This window comes from Falco peregrinus, chromosome 1 (assembly GCF_023634155.1).
Source record: "Falco peregrinus isolate bFalPer1 chromosome 1, bFalPer1.pri, whole genome shotgun sequence".
In the NCBI taxonomy this organism is placed as follows: domain Eukaryota; kingdom Metazoa; phylum Chordata; class Aves; order Falconiformes; family Falconidae; genus Falco; species Falco peregrinus.
Window position 1 is genome coordinate 64718332 of NC_073721.1, and position 20065 is coordinate 64738396.

Sequence of the window (20065 nt, forward strand, 5' to 3'; positions counted from 1 at the left end):
CTGAAGTCAGTGATGCGTTCAGGTACAATGTGTTTCTAAACAGATACTTCATAGCTCAAAGGGCAGTTACAAGCAGAAATGACTGTCCTGCGTCATACAGGAGGTCAGAATAGATCATAACGGTGTCTTCTGGCCTCAAAACACATGATGCAAAGCAGATAATAATGGCTAAAGAGGTACCAGTCAAACTGAACTCTTGAAAATAGGTAACTGTAGACAATTCAATGCCTATGTGTTTTGCTCAAGACGGGTGACTTCATGGAAAAGTTAAATTTGTCATTCATAAGCTATCTGGGCTGACGTGGGTTGTACTATTTCTGTGGGTCATTGTCCCAGCACTTTCTAGGGCACCTCACCGCACTTGCTCCAATACTTTGCACCACACTGACCACTGCTACCAAAATGAAACTCAAAAAAGGGCTTCAACCTACCATTTAAGAGTAGCTCTAAAGCATAACATCTAAATTTAAGTCTTGCTATTAGTCACACATTCCCATCAGGGCAATACTGTTAATAATTCAATCACCGAACCCGCAAGGCCTCTTTCTAGCAATACTATTCACAGAACCCTATCAGAGAGCAGTGATTCACGTCCTTCATGGCCCTTCATAGTCCGTGACTAACACCGAAGTACAGGCTTTATGAGCAAAATTGTCTACTCAATCTGTATGCCCTTCTAAAGTAGGGACACCGTCAAAGTGTGAGACCACAGACCATCCTCAGTGTTTTTCCAGACAAGCTTAGATTATCAAAACTGGTATTTAGCTTTTGACATGTATGGCCTTAGGCGTATTGAACACAGTACATGTCCTGTCAAGATGGGAGCGACATATGCTGGAAAACCAAACCCACATCTCTGAAAATGTTGATTCCCTGTCAGATGCCCTGTCAAGGCGGAATATTGTGGCATTTTATTTTTAATTTATTCAACATCCTTTAGATGCTGTAAATGAAAGATTAGAAGGTTGTAATTTAAATATTCAGTGTCAATACATAACAAAAAGCCAGATTCCTGCTGAGAATAAATGTATTTTAACAGCAGTAGTTCAGCCTATGGCTTATTTTTTCAGTGTTCATAGAAAGGGGAAGATGCTGACAGACATCACGGTTTAGTGTTTAGCAAGCAAGAGTGCCAGGAATTGTCACCAGGTAGGCTATTATGAGTGAACAAAGTAGTGTTAGACCTGTCAGGTGGGAAGGGGATGCTTGTGGGCTTTTTCTCTGCAGCAGGTAGCCAGTTGGTCCCATTTAGCACTACCTACTATGAGACTTTCTGTTCATAAGGCACTTGAGAATTCTTGGCTTGAAAGAAATATCAAGACAAAAACAACTAGCAGCAAAATTAGAACTCCCTTTACGGAGCAAAGTGAACCTAATTCATAGGATTAATCTCAGATGACTCAAAAAAATATGAAGTTGAGAGCAGGATCAAAATCATGCAGTACTTTGAGGGAATTAATTCTCACCTTTGTCTGTGGGGAGACTGGAGTGAGATGTATAACTTTTGAACGAGAGGATACTTCTGCATTATTTCTTCTTGATGTTTTTTATCCATACATGTCAAAAGTTAAATACCAGTTTTGAAAATCTAAGCCTGTCTGAAAAAGCACCAAGGACAGTCTGCTGTCGCACACTTGAGATTTGACTTTAGAAGGGCACATGGATTGAGCAGGTTTGCTCATAAAGCCTGCACTGCACAGTATGAAAATTCTCCAGAACACTTCAGTAACAAAATAGTAGTGACCAGAACCACAAGCCAACATGAATAGTCTTGATGCTGTTACAGGCCCAGGGTAAAACTGCTTGAAAATAGGAACTGTCTGTACTACAATGGAGACATTGGTACCTCTCAACGCACAGGGCTCAGCTAGCAGTCTGAGTTCAGGCCTCGGTGCTGGCCCTCTGGGGGAGCATGCCAGTCATACGAGCAATGAAGGAATAACATTAGCAAGAAAGGAAAAATTAAATGATGGCTCAGAGAGCTGGGAGCCAGACTTTTCAGTCCGTTCTATTAAGAAACAAGTGAAATCCTTTCTTGTTACTACTAAAGAGGGAATTCTCCTTTGAATAACTAAGAGCAAAGACTTGGAGAAAGGGCACTGGATACCAGCAGCCATTGCACTGCTGGTGTTCAATGCTGCATCTGACAGAGTATGCAGGACAGTAATGATCCTGCATAACAGCTAGAGGAATACCATCTGCCCTTATGTTCACTGGGACTCCATACCACTTGTCTTTCGTGTGACTTGACGTACCTCCTGTGCCTGCATTTAGTTCCCTACATCAGCACTCCAGCTTTTGTCTCAAGCTCCCCAACAGTGGTAGAGCTTGAACTTTACTGACACTTCCAGTCTCATTTGCAGCTCTTAAGGAAAAAGCTGCTGAAGACATGGAAGATGCAGAGTGTCTGGAAGAAAGCAAAGCTCAGTGAGCAGTGCTAGGAACAGGTTATTAAATGTGGTGTTTATTTTCATCTAGGCCAAAAAATATTCACTCCTGATGAAAATTTCTGTGCATTACTGCTGCATTATTTCAGAATCAACCTGCTAGTTAGCAACTCTCTCCCACAGCCTTTTCCAGAGAAAAAAATAATCCAAAATTTAAAGCATTTAGAACAGTGTTTGTGAAACAAAACCTCAGGCTGCAATGACACTAGCAGTCCTGCAACCCTGTGAAATGTTTTGCAGCAGTGAGTCAAGGTGCATAGACAAGGGAAAGCAAAGCTGACCTTAGTGTGCCAGGCACTAAACCAACACAATCGCAGGTCAGTCACTAGGAGCTTAGCTTTTTCCCCAAAAAGAACTAAGAATGGAGAAAAGTTCCTGGTAATGAAGAGGCTCACTTCATGGTGAACAGCTCTCCTTCCTCAACCTGTTTGTTTCTAACACCCTTCCTGAGAGTTCCTGAGATATGCAAGACCCCATGAAGTTATCACAAAAAAACCACCCAGTTTTTTTGGGGTTTTTTTTGCCAGTGGTTTCAGGGGGAGTAGCAACACATTCTTAGACCTGCCTTGAAAAGACAGGCAGGACATATACACTCAGTCGGCTTGTTCCCACTATTTAGAGAGCAGTTAAAATGGCTTCTTTCTTCTGTACCCTTGGCATGAACAAATCAATAAACCATAAAAAGATTAAACAGACTGAAAGACCAAATGAGTGACGGACTCGCAAGATAAATTTTGAAAAGACACAAAAACATGCAGAACCATTAAAGGCAATATGCCAATTGATAGACGCACTCAGTGTTCATGCACACACTGCACAAAAGAATGTTCAGCAATTGCAGCAGAGCAATTCTAAAAACTAAATCTCTTCCAGGAATCAGGAGGTAAAGAAAAATGGCTCCAATCTATACCAAAAATTACATGCGCTCACACATGCTGTGTTTTTGAGTATGATTTCCTCTTTTATATTCCCAAGCTGCTGCCTTACCGACATGGTTTTGTATGTTCTGATCAAAGCAGCAGCTGCCAGAGCTCTGCTATTGTTTGGGGTTATTTACAGGAGGGCAGAGAACAATTATCCTCAAGGTACGTGAGGGCTCCAAAACAAACAGGTTAAGACTGAGCTGAGTGAATTTGGAAGCCAATTTGCCATGTGTTACATATTATACACCCAGATCAGAAGTGTGAGTCCTCATTCTCTCTCTGTTCTAACTTGAGAAGATTTGTTCACTTAAAAAAAAAAAAAAAAAAAAAAATCAGTGTTCTATTCTCACAACCATATCACCCTCCCCTCTCATATACCTCTGATGGTTCCCCAGCCTTTTCAAGATCCAGTGGAAAAATGATTGCTCTCTACTTTGAGACATTTAAAGTTGACCTTGTCAAAACTACAATTTCTTTCTTTATTTTTAGATCTTTCACCTTCACTGGTTATTTAAAACTGGCCTCTTTTCAATCTCTGTCTCCTCACACATAATTTAGTCTCTTCTGACACAAGATATTTTTCCTCTGCATTTCCTCCATGCCTCCTTTACCTGGCTAAGATACCATGTCTTTTCAAACCTCATCCAAGGTTTCATTCTTTTCTACAGGAGGCACATTACAATTCTTTTCTTGATAATACTTGTCTTGTGCTCCTGATTCAAATTCAAAAGAAATATTGCCTTTTCTCCAGTAAGAAGCAGGATCAGATTCCCATTTATGTGGGTGGCACTAGGTCCTATAAATACATACATACATATATATGTATTTATATACGTATATCTATATGGAAAGAAATACCAGGAGTAAGATACAGTTAAAACCAGTAAAATTCTGATTGTACCTATAGAACTGATAATCATATGAATATTCATAAAGATGTCTATGCTATAATTACATAACTTAGAAAGTAAGGAAGAATCCACTTCAGTGTCATCTCAAATTCCAAGACAAGAACCTCACCAAAGCTGTGAAGTTGAACGTTGATGGTGTTTCGCTGACCTGCTGCCACTTGCCAAGGAAAACAACAAGAGACACAACTCCAGACATCTCACTGAGTGTAAAGAAGAAAGCCGTCTGAACAGGCATTCAGTCACGGCTGAAATGACATTTCCCAATGCGCAGGCCAAAGGGAAACTACGCTGATGTAGAACTCAGCAGACCATTTCACAGGGTAAACAGATCATACTGCTGTGGCACAGGGTCACCATCACCACTTAGCTTTTATTTACAGAATTAATTCTTTCTTTAGGACACAAGCAAATTTTAGCTTTAATATTTGTTCTTACAGCAACTAAGTCCACTGAAATTCTTACAAGCATAAACCAGTCGCCCTTCTGCTAATCTGATATAATTTTTCAAACTTGGGTCAGAACACAGAAACATGAGAGAACTCCCACATCTATTTCAACTTATTTTGCTCTATCACACAAAGCCTACTTTATCAAAAGTAGGATCAGCATTACATAATGGGGGCATAGTAAAATGAGTATGATCATCAACAAAACACATTAGGTATTCTAGAGAAACACAAGTAAGCAAATGTCAGCTTTTGCAGACTCAAACAGCTGAAGTGAAATACTACTTCAGCAGCAGCAAAATGCTAAGTTGAATGCAGTGTTGAAAACACACATTGAAAAGTTCAGAGCGGGATCAGTTTGCCTTGTATGTAAGGTAGCTATCTAGTTCTGATGTGTAGTAATAAAAAACACAAAACACATATGGAGAATATCATAAACCACGCAACCTGTTACCCAGTCTGCATATATTTTAGCCATCCAGAAGAGTGAGATATGTGATCATGTGCAAAAGCAATATCATTTCTTAATAACCTCATTATTCTGTCCTAATTATTCTGTCATTTTATGGAAATCATGACTGACTGAAGTACAGTGCATAAATCCCAAGCCTATAAAACTGTACATACTAACTACGTCTACAGCAGTCCAGTTATTGCTGGTGTAGGAGACTGAGTATTTGTTTCATTTTTGTTTAAGGAGCAGGTCCATCATTTCTCACTGTTTCTGAAGACATAGGCAGTGGTATAAAAAACACAGTTCTCTCTTTCAATGTGCTGTTACGGAAACTATCGACAAATGCATGCAATTCAAAGAAGAGGAGAGAAAAAACTGCTAATAACACTTTCAAATACATGGTAAGATTTGATTATCTATGGATACAACACTGCACACTTATTCTTGTAAATATGTCCAGATCTTCCTGCTCATTTAAGTTAATTTTCTTTATTTCAATTTATCTTTTTTTTTCTTTAATGTTTGTAAGTGTGGCGGTTTTTATTGAATTGATGGTATCTGTATCTAAGTAACTACATCTAAAATTACACATATCCCATGGATGTTGATTTCTTTCAAGCAATTAATTGCCACACATAAAAGGGAAAGATTTGCTTGCCGTGATTCCACCAAATTGCAGCGGCAGGACAATCTGGCCTTTAATATTTTGGAAAACATCGCATCTTACAGCAGTTTATTAAGAGTAATGTTGTGGGTAATAAACAGGAACTCACTGTTCTTTCACATGCACTATATATGTTTGCACAATACCTTTGTACTGAAGGTATTAAAGCTGTTACAGCCACTCATGGCTTCTGATGCTAAAGCTTTCTGACAAGCAGGTGACTATCATTAGCCACACACTACTGGAAAGCTGATAATAATATTCTGTAATATTCTTTGCTCTGAGGGCACCAAGGTGATGTTTTTTATCAAAGCCAGGCTAGACTACCTGTCTACTATGTCAACATACTGGTATTTCTCTGATGTTAGAATAGATATCAGGTAGTAATGGGGTTCTGGATGTGAACTGGTTCACCCACCCAAACTGACTCATCCTTTTCAAATACAAATATTCTGGTCTCTCTTGCCTGTGAACATAGAAGAGCTGGTCACAGTAGAATGCTGTGGAAGTGAGGTAGGATTGGGGAGTGCTATTTGGGGTGCTAGACTCCATCTCTAGCTACTGTGGAGATCCTAGAAGCTATAGACAGAATTCTCAGTGCTTGACAAAAATAAGTTTGAAGTATGAGTCAGCCAATCAGGAAGAGAATGGGACAGTGGACCGGTGACTAAAGAGATATAGAAACAACTGTCTCTGTAGCGTAACGGTTCCCACTGAGCCGTACTGCCACAGCACAATGGCTCCTTATGGCCTCCACACCTACACTATTCTTAAACAAACAGCAAGTAGAACAATGTACAACACTGTAACCACCACCTGATTTTCTGTTGTGAGATTTTCTTCCACTCAGTGACAGCAAGAACCAACTCAGGCTTGCCTGCAGTCTCTGTCACTTAGGAAATAGGGTTTGGGTTTGTTTCACCTCTGTATTTGTAGCTACGGAAATTGTATGCTGGCCAGTTTGTTAGTACTTCAGATCATTTTCTTCAGAAAACACTTGATCTTGAGATGTGCTTTCAATGCCCTTGGGAAATCTCTTCCTCTATTGTCTTCTCTGCCCTTGCAAAATCTGTCCAGGTTTTACACAGCACCTACTGCAGCTTCAGAAGACCTACTGCTACCTGGAAGCAAAAGATCTAGAAATATTGTCACCTGAGGAAGAACGCGAGGAGGTTTTTTTCAGTATGGATACAATTAACAGTGTTCACAGCACATGGATATTGTTTTATCCCTAACAGACCAATTTCAAGTATACTTGTAGTCTGAAAAGCAGCTAAACACTTTCAATCAGTACGCGACCTGCAAATTTCCAAAAAGTGCATTGGCAAAAAATTTACACACTGACCCTTCTTGCACAAGTGGAAGCTGGATCCCTCCATATATCACTAGTGCAGTAAGGTAATACAGTGAGTAAGAATGCTGTAACTTTCACTTTGCTCATACTTCCCTCTCTGCTAAACAGCTCTTCAGGCTTGAATAGCTGCAACAAAGCTTTCCATCACTATCAGAAGTGCTCAGATAATGGTGCTCTGTAAGGGCAGGGCTGAAAGCCCATAATGTCACCGCTACTGTTTCTGCATAAAATGACTTCCACTCTGTCTTTTAATAATTCCATGGGGATACTAATGCCACAGCTATTGCAGTCTTGTAAGGATTAAATCATCAGCATTAAGAAGAATACTCCAAAGATAAAAATATGCTTAAGAACTCCTAAGAAAGGATTTTTAATTTTAGGCTCAAATCTCATTCCACTATGAAACAGAATGAAATATACTTTCAGTGCTTTGACCAAAAATAAAAAGATATCAAAATAAAGCAATCCATTACCTTGCCCAGTAGTAGATAAAGCTACCGTTCCCCCACAAAAAAGGAAAGTGTGTTGAAATATTTTACTATACATCCCTCCTTTAGTTTATAACTGCAGTTCTATAAGGATCTATAGTTCTATAGGTATCTTCAAGTTCTTCTGCACTCCCAAAGCTCCTTTCTGGTCCAATCAGAAAGAGTGAAAGCAGCAATCTTATATGAAAACAAGTTTGTGTTTGGCCATTGAGTCTAAACACGATGCAGATCCCCAGAGATATATCTGTGACAAGTTAAACCACACTTTTTTTTTGCATTCAAAGAAAAGTAACTGAAAGCCTCAGTTTTCTCAGACATAAATTTTTTGGATCATGATGATTAAATACCATAGGAAAACCTGATCCGTTAGGTACACTGCATGGTTCAGAAGTAAGCACCAAGACTGGTAATAGCCCTGCTCATACAGAGACATACTTGTCGCAAGAACTCGCATTTACTTTATTTACCTCATAACTGGAAAAAAATATACAGTACCTCTCACTTGTCATACTTTCAGTTCTGAAAATTTCCCCTTAGTATTTGGCAGTGGATCTCCTAAGGACAAGGGCCTTAAGATCCGATTCTTCACAAATGCTGAGGATTTAAAATCCTGTGAAAGTCAACTGGGACTCACTAGGCTCAGTACCTCTGCAAATTAGAGCTAAAATAGAAAAAACATCTTTATAACCCCCTAATGGACTGCTGAAAACTGTATTTTCAGCAATCAAGATGACAAATCTGGACTCTTTTCCCCTTACAATACAGAAATAATTGACAACATCTAAAAGCCATGAAAAGAGGTGCAAGAAAGAGGAACAGAATTTTATTTTAACTCCTTTTGAGGAAAGTGGACAAAAGGAGCTGCCTGGAAAGGCAAAGCAGAAAAATACTTCTCTCAAAATAAGGAATAAATATTTCCTTATGTTGCATCAAAGTTTACCTGAAACAGGGAAGTATCTTTTACTTTTCTGTTACCCATAGCAAGTGAGTTGGCTGGCACCCAATCAGTAGAATGCCTTCCCACAACCAACCCTTTGTACTTACACTTTGCAATTTGGTAAGAAACATTCTCCAGGCCTTTGGCCCCCTAAAGAAACCTCAGAGCCCAAGTTCCTCTGTCCTGTTCTCAAACACCTCCCTTGCCAGAGTCACTCTCTGTGCGGTTGTGAAACACACTGATTTCTCTGGTTACTTTGACTCAGCTCAAAAAATATCCAGCTGGATACATGGTAAAGCAAAGCACAAGATCTTTTAGAGATTTAAAGTAATTTTTTTTGGTTATAAAATGAACATCAGATGCAATTCTAATATTAGTTTTAAACTGACTGCTTCTCTATTTGCTTAATTACTCCTACTCAGAAATCTTAGATAAGTTCCAGCTGCTTCAGCTGAGGGTTTGGCTTTAAAGTAACATCATGTCTTCCAAGTGTTGCCCTTAGTTTTTACAGCCCCTGTATTCGCATATGGCTGCTTCAGCGCGTTACAGTGCCACAGGTCAGGTTTGGGCTAATATGCTTTTAAGGATTTTATCCAAAATCAAGGCATTTCAGTACTTAACCATGGAAGCTCCTTTCCGAATTTATGCCTAACTGGTTAGGAGTGGCTACCTATCAGCTAATAAATATCACTGGTGGTTTTTTCCGATAGTTGGGTTTAATAAATATCGTCCCTACCTTCTTAGCCTACCTACCTGTCACCTTTCCCACATCCACTCCAGGCTGTTCCTGTTATGAGGAATTATCCACATATTCGTATGCATTATTAGAAAAGGTATCAGTTTTATACATATGCTGTGAAACTTCTGATCTTGGGAGGTATTAAACATTTCTATAGGTATTCCGTATGATATATTTTAATAAGGATGCTTTGGACATGTTTATACAAGCACACTTTTCTTATTACTTCAAACCTGATCTCTAGCTTTATCACTGGGTTTCCTGAACCATACTTTTGTAACCAGATGCATGTGGCAGAAACAAATGTTTTAAATAAACTACGTTATGTGGATTTCAGCCCTGGGAAGGAATACTGAAGTTAGGATGGTCTGATTTGCTGCAGCTGTCAGAGACACAGAACAGTAGTGTCCGCCACAGCCTGGCAGAGGCTGAGTCGTCCCCTCAGTCTCATTCTTGGGCTTTTCATGGCATTTAAGCCACAAAGCTTCAGCATCAGCTGTTTTCATCTGAGATGAAAGGAAGTAAGTTCAAGGAAGCAGAGCATGTGGTTGGTTTCTGTGTTGGTCAGAAGAGGCCTATGGTACAGTCCACACTATGCAAAAGTAACTTGCTTCCTATAAAGCATAAATTCTGTGGTAGCCCAGCACTATACTGTCAAGAACCTGTTCACATTCAAGTCCTTTTTCAGATAGCTCTGCCAATGAACTCCATCTTCCTCTTTACTACTTTCCAGTAAGCAGCCTGAACATACCCTCCAACCCTTTCACAGGCGGGAAAACACCACCACAAAATCACAAAATTATTACATTTCTCTGGAGATGTATTTAGGCTCCTCAGCACATGAAGTGAGAAGAATCTAGAAAATCTCCAGCTGAACCACAAGACAGTGCTTAGCCCTCATTTTGACAGGCATATGGAGTACCACCAGAGTCAAGAAGTTTGCTTGAACTGGGTACCGGCACCTGCAGCCAAAGCACACACAGACATCTGGGCTCATAAATTATTCTCTCTATGCAGCCCTGCTGGATACAGCATTCCCTGTAGAATACTGCTGTGCTGCTAGAGGAGTCACCCAGCCACTGAGAAATTTTAAAAAAAATTACCATTGAGTGAGTGTGTTGAGCTGGAAACTTCAAACCTACCACACTTGCAGCAAAAATCTTGACATTTGGATAATGTTTTCAGTTCATTCAGGAAAACAAGCTCCATGAGAATGATGAAGAAAAGAAAAAAAAAACAAAAACAAACCTACCAAAAACCCCACCACCAAAAAACAACACACACCCCCAAACACACACAAAAAAACCCTATTCTTCATTTTCATATAGATTTCATGCTTCATCTGCTCTGTGCAGAGCATTTTAATATGCTTGAAATAAATCAAAATGTGACCAGTGAGAGAAACATTATAAACTTCGATTACAATAAGAACTGGTCAATTTTATTGGTGCTGCTTTCAATGACAATGACGATGAAGGAAGGAAGTTTCCCTTAATCTAAAATTACCCTAAGCAGCAAAATATCGTAATATAATAAATCCGAAGCAACAAACTTTCATTCTTTTTAGTATAACAAAACTTGGAGCTAAACAAGGTTAATTTTATGCCCATCACAAAAAAGGCAGCAATATTACCCACACTTATGCCATCAATATTTTGCTAATTCTAGGACTATGATCAGTATTTTCATGAAAGTGAGGCTGTGGCAGAATCCTGTGACACACTTCTGGTAACTACCAGTATAGGATTTGGCCAACTGCGTATCAGCCTCCAAAAATCTTGGTGATCATTACAAATAGGCTTCTTCCCTTCCTTTCCTGTATTAAAGTTGAATCAGAGTTGTTACAATTTATTTATGCCATCTTTCGCAGTAGAACTGGCTACATGTTAGCAGTAATAGACACCTAATTTGTAACAGTCCTTATAAACTCCTGGATTCATTCAGAGTTCCACTGAGCAAACTCACTCTGCAAGCCTAAATGACAAAAGGTCCTCACATATCCATAGCTCTTTCAAGGAACTTCTTTGCAATTTATATTTTTGTGAATTTTTTATTATTTCTGCTTATAAAAAAGAACAATTATATTCCAGTAACATTTGCACTTGCCATTTTTTCTGCTGCACTTAACATGCAAACCCACTTTATTCAAATTAGACCCTGCGCCATCACAAACTCTACAGGATGCACACGTCTTCAACTGTACCTGCCAACCCGGAATGGAGGGAATCCATTCAAATCTAGAACCCCTCACATGATTATAAAAAGGACTTGGGGTTTGGGACAAAGAAGTATCAAATATATTTCCCCAACACAGCTAAGAAGGGTTTGTGGCTTTGCATGCAGCAGAACAATTTGGCAGATACTGTTCCTCGTCTCAAAGCTAAAAACTAAAGTCCAAGAATTCAAGAGTACCACGCTAGACAGAAGACTTCAGCTTTGCTTAAATGCTTGAATGCTGTAAGAACATTTGTCACTAGTCAGTTACAAAGACGCTAACGGTTTGGTGAAGGTGGCAACAGTTTGTAACCTGAAAGATGCTGATGTGAGTCAAAAGCAATACCAGCTACGCTCCTTTTCCCTACCAGTCCAATACAGTGGGCTGAATAATTTCAAATAAGATTCCCTTACAAAAAAAAAAAAAACCAAAAAAACCAAAACACCACACCAAAACAGAACAGAGCAATACAGGTTATGTCAGCATACTAACAGTTTCTTAATACATAACTAAACCCTTACCTGAACCTACTCTTACATTAACAATTAATTAAAATAACTTCCCTGGTTTGTTTCAGGCTTACTCACGATTGTCTACTTGAAATCCATGAGCAAACAAAAATAATAAGATATCCTCAGATGATTAAAACTGTACTTGGTGATTTGACCTCCAATTCATGATCAGACCTGGATACTGTGATATCCACCAAGACGAAAAAGCTATTTTTCCATAATGAAGTGTGCACACACTGTTTAATATAGCAACCGCTGAAGTGACACGAATCAAAAAGATATTTAACTCAGAAAATTACTTGAGAACTTCTCTCAGCCTTTCTAACGCTTCATATTCGGAATGAAACTGTTCAGCATATTGCATTTTCCACTAGCTAGAAAATGGTTTATGATGATATAAGAATTCTCACTGATCAAATATATCTGTGTCATCTCATCCAGGTTCCTCATGGTGTCAAGTCTTCTCATGCATTGTATTCCCTTTGCACAAGACAGACAAGAAGACAGCAACTGTTTTCTTGGCCCTGAAACCTCAAGAATCAGCTTTTCTTGAGAGAAGATAAGCAATTAGGAAAGAAGACATCACTGCTGAAAGGTTTGCTAAGGACTATTTTCCAGAGAAGCAGTAGTAATGCAAGCTTGCCATATGCATCATACATCAGTGTGCACCAGCTCAACAAGTGAGACTCTCTTTGGGAGAAGGGTTCTTATTCTGACTCATTCTGTCTGTGCACAAACAGTAATTTTTTTTTCTTGGTGCTAAGCAAGCTAAGGTGCTTCTTTCAGCGGCAGACTGTGAACCTGCAGCTCGACTTTCCCCAGCTCATTTCAGAGGCCAATACTCAAGCACAGAAGCACCAAAGAATATTTTTAAAGTCAAATTCTACCCTACCCCTCAAGCACCTGCATGTAATTTCAGTTCTTTTCTCCCTGAGACAAATTTTCTAGGAGCAGTGCCTTTTGCCAGCGAAACCAGCCTTGCAGTACAAAATATAGGCAACACGATGGGTCATGGTGGTAGAAGGACAGCAGCAGTCACTGCTGAAACAGGTGGGTGGTGAGAGGGCTGGAAAGGACGGAAAAAGTCTCCCAGCTGTGAGGAAGAAACTTTTCTCTGTTATTATCAAACCCTCTCACCATTCCTGGGAATAGTATCCAGTATTTATGTCCTAATGAAGTTGTCAGATTTTAAGATAGTCAACAGCCTGATATGTCTTAATCCTGGAAACAACACATTTAGTATTGCTACACATGTCCCTGATATTACCATTCACACAGCAAGTTTCCTCAAACTCAGTGCCTTGTGTAGAAAAAGCAAAATCAATGAAAAACAAATCACCAAATGCTTAACACACTTAGACACCATTAATGACACTGTTCCAGTCTACCTTTGGCCCTCTATTTCACTAGAAGGCATCAAAAGCATTGCCTTTTTAAGCCCTATAGCATGATGTCCACAAACTTTGAAGGCTACAGTTGCTTCTTGAGTGTACTGGGTCTGGCTGGGAGTGAGTTAATTTTGTTCGTAGCAGCCTGTATGGTGCTATGTTTTGGATTTGTGAGCAAAACCATGTTGATAACACACAGGCTGGGGGAGAATTAGCCAGCAGCTGTGTAGTGCTTAGCCACCTACAGGGGTTAAAGGAAAACACTGAGGAAAGTGCAAGTGATGACAGCTGAGCTGAAAGAAACACAAATCAATTTATACAAAGCAAGTGGCTGAAATAACAAACTGAGAAGTACAAGTTTTTCTAGCAAAGCCTTTTTTTTTTTTTTTTTTTTTGCAGACATCCTGGCTGAGATCCTGCCAATATTGCAACAGGAAACAAAGCAAGACATCCTGTTCTCCCTAAACAAACACAAGAAAGAAAACTCATATTATAACAACTGATGGATAAGAGAAAAACATGGCTGACCAGCAACTAGTCAATTCAATATTTCATTAAAACAAAACCCAGCATCACATGACTTCAAAAGTTAACCCACAAACTTCTTCCTAGGTTACTCCAAAGTTTAGCTACAGCATCTTTCTCCTCTGGCCAAAAAAAATAAATAATTAAAAAAAAGTATTAACACACCCTCCCCCCCCCCCAATCTTTTCATATTTCATAACCTTTGTTATAGCATTCAGAATCCTAATATTTCATTGGAATATCTAACATTAATTAATGGGTATCTAGTTTAGTGAGTGACAAGGTGATCAATATGGTTGTTTTGATTCTGCTCCCTTCAAAACAGTTCTCATTTTTAATTATAATCCCATGGAAGGAGGTCAGAGGCTACACGAACTGAAAATGCCATATATAAAAACCTACCAGCACAGGCAACTTTTCAAGAAGTGGTGAGGAGTCAAGAAAAGCTGCTGGGGTGGGAACAATAGCCAGTAAGCTGGCACAACCATTTTCCAAAAGTAGGTCATTGATTCCCAGCAGGTGATTGCCGAGTTCCCAAGGTTAGTTTTCCCTCCCGTTAGCTCTCACCACAGCAGTTTAGGTAAAAATACTGCAGAAAGCGTTCTACCAAGCTCTGCTCTGAACAGTACCATCTCTTCAAAGTGATGACCTTAGAAGACCTGCTGAAGTTTCTCCCCAAGGACTAGAACTGAAGAGTAAGATCAGAGTTTCAGAGGATGTGACAGCATTAGCTGGAAGATGAAGGCTAACTGCTGCTAACTAAGAGCTGTGGCTAGCTGAAGTCTAGTAAACACGCACTTGCATTTGTAGCCCAGATTTATGGCCCCTGAAATATTCTGGGGTGCAGGGACCTTGTGGTATCACAAACTGCAGTTTAGGATTGCAGAAATTAATTAATTATGCCACAGTAAAACATTAATCTTCATAGTACTGTCTGGATGAGGAGGATTAAAGACACTGTGAAAAGCTTGTGCTAATTACACCCAGTGTTCTGCACCCAAGAATGTAAATCACTGGAGTCTCTTTACCAGTCACTCCTCACGAAGTATCTGCTGAGCCCTACGGCTGACTGATTTGGCCTTAAATTTACTGATAAGATAGCACCCAACACAGCAAGCAGTGCTTGTGCTGATTAGTGTTTGCTTTTCTTTTTCACTATTCAAAGTCTCATTAGAGATGCTCTCTCTGGGTTGTTCTCAGACAAAATTAATCACATATAAAATATTCACTTCCTCCTAGATTCTAAAGCATGAGTTTCCAGTTTTGTGCCAATTTTCTTTGAACAAAAGAACAAAGTGGATGTTCTGGCAACTAATTACAGAATCTAATCTACAGAAGACATATTGTCTAGACAGCAGCAAAGCAGAGCAGCTTCTTGTATGCATTCACCCTTTTCCTCTCACATAGATGGAAGATGTCCATGTGCAACCCAGTCCCAAAGGGTTTCATCCTCTCCATTGCAACTGGTAATAACTCTGTGGTCTTTGTCCCTTCCTTTTTTAAAACAAGCTCAGGAGCACTATTTTACTTTGCAGGGGTATCAAGCAACCTCTGAGTTGAGAACTTAAGTCGAGAATTTTTTCCCCACTGGGGACCTGGAGTGGACTTGAGTCAAGCAAGTCTGAGACAAAATAACTCACTTTGCAGTAGCAGCCACATGGAAAAGGAATTTGTTGGTTTATGTGATAAAACCCATCTGCACGCCCACAAGGAGCTCAGAGAGACAACAGCAGGAGGGGAAGCCCAAATGATATCATCCTGAATTACGTCCAGCCCCATCACAGGGGCCATCAGCCCACCAGAGACTTATCTGCATGAGCCCAGAGGAGCACTGGGGAACAGTGGCAGGTGGGAACGTAAATCAAGGACTCCTGAGGAATGAACACCTTGTCTGGGCCTCTCCCAGGGCTGTCCCAGCAAAGCCATTAGCCCCAGTGCCCAAGAGTGAAACTCCATCACCATAAGTCATCCAGAGCAGCTCTTGAGATCACCCCTTTTGGATTAAGGGGGTTGCTGCCTGGGGTGGGACATATGTGGTGCAGGGGAAAAGCAGCGTGGGATCAGACAGACTTATGCAATGTTTAGGGGAGAAACCAAAGACAGGAAAAGGGATGAGTTTAGGTGATTTTGGGAGAGACAAGAGTGGGAAAATAGAGGGGAAAGGGGATAAAAAGGGCTGGTCACATATAAATATTTACTGGTCAGTATGCTTACCTGGCTGTGCCCTGCACCTGATAAGTGCAGTCTGTCCTGTCTTCTTATTGAGTTCCTTCCTTTTTCCTGGGTGAGGAGTCCTCTGTGTGCATGAGGGTGTACAGGGGTGTGAGTGCAGCAGCTGGAGCCAAACCACGGGTCAGAGAGTCCATATGTTCGTGCTGCCAGAGACTGGAATGAACTCATGTCTGCAAGTGTGTGATCACTAGCAGACTGCCTGCCAGGAATACATCTTCAGCTTCACTACTGGTTGGATCCAGCATAGTATGTTTTCCTCTAACAGACTTCTTAGTTCACCATCTGACAAAGTACCTGGAAGGACTGCTGTTTCATCACCTGGCAGAAGAAGAAGTCTTCCAAAGACAGGCTTGCTCCTTTCCTTTCTTCTGCATTGCAGTGCAGCAGCAGCATGAGGCCACACCAGCAGCCTGAGTCTGAGACTGCTCAAAGGTGAGACCATTCTCAGCTCAGCTGTATAGATATCAGCTTTGCTTTCAACACCACAATATGACATACTAATGACTTGTCACTTTTCAGGCTGCATAGGCATTAATTTCTTCCTGATTATGTTTAAATGGAGTTAGGAGATACTAGAGTTACAAATATGATGTGTATGTTTAATCATACCTCTTCACTTTCCAAATAATGTTTTCATGTTAGAGTACTGTTAAGCTTTATTAAAATGACAGCAACATCACTAGGAATCAACTAAGCGCACTTGGTTTTACAACATTTTGATTAGCTTAGAGTTAGCACAGCTTCCTATTAACTTACGATGATAGGGAAAAAAAGAAAACTTTAAACCTTTCCCAGAGAGTTACACATCAGATATTTCTATTTTATGTTGTTACAGTGGCACTTACTAAAACAGAACATTAATGTTCCATTGAATTAAGGAACTAAATACAGTAAGCATGACAACTGAGAAGGGAGAACCAATCTCATGTTCTAGCTGTCTTCTGTTGTCAAAGACCAGTCCAAAATTAATTGGATCTGAAACAACATGCTAACTGCCTCACAGAGACACAGGACCAACTAGTAGTGATCAGACTGTGATTCTTCATCTTCTTTCAGTTGTGCTTTTAGCACAGAGAGAAGAGGATCAGGATTTGCTGAGGCTTCACAAGTGACACGAAAAGAGGTAACGGCTTGTCTGGCATGATACAGTGAGAAGAAAAGGCTTCACTATGAAATAACAAGTGGTAAGAGAGAAGTATTCACTGTCCCAAAGGCAGCTACTTTTGGAAGACCAAACCTCACATAAAGGCAGTGTCGAATTACGTGGCTATTGACAAGCCACATAATGGGTTTGGGAGAAGAAGAGAGAACTAGGCCAACAAAAATAATACAAGCAGTATCCTAGAAAGAACACAAAGTGAAGACACCTCCAAAACCTGGTGAATCTGTAGCACACACAGCCCTGTCCTCCACACTTCATATTGGGTAGAATGCTAAAAAATATGCCTATCTGGACTGATAAGAAGTGGGGTCACTGAAAAGGGAATACGGAAATTAAGGACTAGATATCTTTGAAAAAATGAAGAAAAAGTCAGAGCACCAGCTATTATGCCACAAACTATAAAACTATCACAACAACTTCAATTTTCTTTAAAATGAACTATGTATTTCAAGAAACAGTTTAGAGGAGATGGACCAAAGAGCTACTCTTCTTTAGGAAACTCTATTTAAAACCCCAAAATATATGTACATAAGTATTAAACTATACCTATTTTCCCCATAAATCCAGCCAACAAAATTGTGCTATCCATTATGTCTACATTACATGTTGAGGAATCACTCAATGCACCTTCACACAGTGCATTTTGGGATCCTGATCTTGCTTTTGGTTGCGCTTATTCTACACTCAGAGGAAAACAGTTAATACCCAGTTACATCTGTGCAAGCAACAGCACTGTTGGGTCGTTCTAAATTCAAACTCTTATCAGTGTGCAGAAGCAGATAAGATCAGTTTAGGTATCCTCAAGAGTGAAAGGAGAGGATAAGTATTAAATACAGACAAAGTAAAAAAAATGTTCTTATTCTTGGAAACAATGTCAGTTTTCCGTTTCAGAACTATGAGATACGACAATGATAAGAAACAGAGGGTAAGAAGAAATGAAGCGATGGAAAACAGTATTTTGCATCAGATATATGACAATCCAAGTATACGCAAGCAAAATTCCCTCAATCCTTTCAATTAAAATTAAGAGCAAGAATATTGAAAATAAAATGCTTACCTGGGACAATATACTAGACTTCTCTCAAAGAGCACGAGCTTCAGTGCTTGCTATGGTAGGCTCTTCAACCTACATGTTCCACAAGACTCCAAAAGTACAGCTCTGTTTACCTTTAAAACCATGCACCAGGTCCCTTCTATTCAGTTAGCAATGGTGACTGCTTGACCTGAAACTCTTCAACTGATTGTGAATCCCATTTCTCAAGTTACTCTGAAACACTTCTCATTTCAACAGACCCTGGAAGACCCATTTATATGTGAGTAACTCTGTCTGCACAAGTAAATATCAATGTGCCTGCAAGAATGTTTACAGTGATATTTGATCTGCTTCTGCATAACCATATTTTATTCATGCAAGAATATACAGGTTTTCATCAATCTGTTTCCAGCACGTTCCATTCTAGAAAGCAGGACAGATGACCCAAGTCACTGCAACAGGCAGCAACAAAACAAGTTGTTGGAGGCACTAGGATTATTCATTTTCAGCAACATATCATAAAAAATAGAACAGGAAAATCCAAAGTGGTTGAAAATAAATAATACAAAAAAAATCCTTCAGAGGAAGTCTGTATTTAAAAATGCAACAGGCTCAACTATTGAATGCATGGAAGCAAAATGAATCAAGATGTTTTTATGTTTATGGGGAAAGTAACAAATGCACCGGATTCAGGCTGTATTCCCACTGCCCTGATGATAGGATTCTCTTTTTCTTTTTTGAATGTTTCTCCCAATTACTGCTAGATTTTGATTTGCATGAAAACCAGACCATTGCTCCTTGCTACCAGAATTTATCTGATAAACCTGATAATAGTCTTCCATAACTAAGTCTTTAACAGCCAGCTGTCATCAGAAGTAGAAGATGCTGACGACAACACCAGATTATTGTCCAATACCAGAGGAACTGATATGAATGCTCAGATGACATGCATCAACAAGAACTATGGTGCAAGTGTTTAGATTTACAGGTGGCTAAGCAGCAGGAGCATATGAACCCTTAGGAAGCAAAAGATCCTATTTTTATGCAAATGTCCTCAACGCTGCTGGGTAAAAACTGGCAATCTCAGCTAGCAGAGACTCAAGATACTTTTTTCTATTACCCACTCTATCTTGAAACACAGTGTTAAAACTTCGAAGAGCAAAAGGAATTCAACAAGAGCTGTCAAACTTTGAGTCATACAGGACTAATCCCACACCACCTTGCAGCAGGTCTGAAGAAGGCCGCAGTTCTCAATGTTGTGAACTCACAATCAAGCTCCTACAGCATTATCAGGGCTTACAGCTGAGGAATAATCACACATCAGCCAATGCTTTTGGCTTGTCCCTGGCTATAGGCTCCCAGGGACCACTTCCCAAGATCAAGAGACTAATTGCTTCCCCTTCCATGCCAAGTAGGATCTCAATCAGCTGGCAGCAGCCAGGAGGGAGAGCTCATCTTATCTGCTTATGTGTGTATTATTTTTTTTTCTATTTGCAATCACAGAGAACCTTTTAAATTTTGCAACTATTGTACATGGTGAAAAAAAAAACAAACTGCCATCTGCTGCATAACACTACAAGTCTAAAACTGTGGCAAAGCTGTTAAGAAACTGCTTTACAGTAAGATTCTCTCAGT

The 20065-nt window shown here is 39.8% G+C and overlaps 1 protein-coding gene across 21 annotated transcripts in view; it reads right to left on the reverse strand.

The window, feature by feature from the left end:
• Positions 1-20065, reverse strand: part of NRXN3 (neurexin 3) — a 1021997-nt gene that overhangs the window by 636774 nt on the left and 365158 nt on the right. The window lies entirely within an intron of this gene.